Below are 2,042 nucleotides of genomic sequence, written 5' to 3'. Positions count from 1 at the left end.
TTTCGTTGACTCCCTCCTCCACGTCTCACACCATCTCCTGCGGATCTCCTGTCGCTTTCCTCTCCAGATTTGACGCCTCTTTTCTGGATGTGTCAGGTGTTTGGTTCTTCTCCGCTCAGCCATTCCAGAACCTTCTGGTCGTCGCTGTTTGATGGTCAGGCTCTTAGGACTGGGATCAATAAGGAGACGCCTCGTTCCTTGCGTGTGTGTGTGTGTGTGTGTGTGTGTGTGTGTGTCATCCAACTATGAAACATACGATGATGAGGCCCCTTTATCCACTTCCATGACACACATCAGATCCTAGCAAATGCATGCATATGCAAATTCTCACACACATGCATTTACACTTAGGTGCCCACACACACACACACACACACACACACACACACACACACACACACACCAGATCCGAGGTCTCCGTAGAACCTGAGGTTCTTCTGGGAACCCAGTCAAGGCCCACTTCCTGTCTGAGCAGAACCAGTGCGAGAAAAACACTTATTTCCCTCTCGCCTTTTTATTTTACCTGAAGCTCAAAAGGTCAGTTTGTTGGCAAAATAAATCAATGAATCAATAGATCAATAGATCAGTTGAGGACTGGGTTCTCCATCTTTCTCAGTGGAAGACTGAAGCGTCCAAAGGTGTCAAGAAGAAGGTGAATGATTGACAGCTGTTAAGCCCCGCCTCTCTCCCCGCCGCCGGCTCTCATTGGCTCAAGATAAATGAATATTAACACAAACACCAGCTGAGCTCAACTGAAATCAGACAAAATATTACAATTAAAGCAAAAAATTTTTATAGAAATGACTAAAAAGGAACTATTTAAAAAAAATTAATTGAAAAGGGAATAATTGAAAGTGTTTGTTTATACATAAACTCCACCTTCTAGATCAGTGTTTCCAAACCCTTTTCGACCCACGTTACATATTTTACATTAGAAAAATCACACGGCACAACACCAAATAAATATGTCAAAAACAATTGTAACGTATTAGAATGAAACCGTAGTCTCAATTTACTTAGTGTGAAATCTAATATATCTAATATCTGTAGATTCGTCAAGTTGCAATGCAAATTTCCCACTGATGTGCAACTTTTCCAGAACACTTTTTTCAATGTCTGAAGACACGTCATCAATATGTCTGAAAACGGTATTATTTGAGAGAACCGGCTATTTCTTTATAAACGCCAGAGCCGAGCTTTTCCTCACCAATGATTTTGCCGGCAGGTCGTATTAATGTTTTGCTGTTTGGATTTAGAGACGAGTTCAGCAACTTTATAGCAGCTTTCACTGCTTTCACACTCGTCTTGGTCGTTTTCAACAACGCTGCCTGTTTGTTTACGCAGATCAAGTACTTTTTATTTTAAAAATCTATCCCGCAAAGCGTCACTAATCCCTCTGATACACAGATGCACAGGTTCATTCACTACCCGTCGCCATGGAATGCACACGCTGCCCACATAGACACAGGAAGACACATTATTTGCGTTGGATAAATAATTTTCGGACCAATCGGGTGAAAGTGGGCATTTTTCCACGGCGCACCTGATGATCTCGCGGGAAACACTGTTTTCTAGAGGGCGGGAGGTAATTAAATCCCTCCAAAATGTGATATTCTATTAATTCAACGTTGGATCTAAAAAAGAAAAAGGGCTGATTGGGGAACTGAGGAGAACCTGGAGAACCTGGAGAACAAACCCATCGGCAGGTGGAGGAGAATCTAAGCAAACACTGCCCTCCAGTGGCGGCACGTCCACCTGCATCCAAGCATCAAGACGGCCTCCTGCAGCAGCTGAGGAGGTCAGAAGGTCAGGAGGTCAGAAGGTCAGGAGGTCAGAAGGTCAGAAGGGGTGCAGACGGAGGCCACAGAACGGAGGTGGATAGAAATTGGGATTGGAGATGGTGGAGGCGATGGATCATCCGTTGGAGATACACCTGATGGAGCAAGGTGACGGAGCAGGGTCACCAGAAGGGTGACAGAAGAACGATGGAGCGGTCGATCGGTCGACTATTGATTGCGGACGTCTCATTGATTATAGGCTTT

This window comes from Fistularia commersonii, chromosome 1 (assembly GCF_037954325.1).
Source record: "Fistularia commersonii isolate RoL2024-O1a breed Wild chromosome 1, RoL_Fcom_v1.0, whole genome shotgun sequence".
Classification (NCBI taxonomy): domain Eukaryota; kingdom Metazoa; phylum Chordata; class Actinopteri; order Syngnathiformes; family Fistulariidae; genus Fistularia; species Fistularia commersonii.
The sequence above is the reverse complement of the archived record's forward strand: the minus strand, read 5'-3'. Positions refer to the sequence as shown.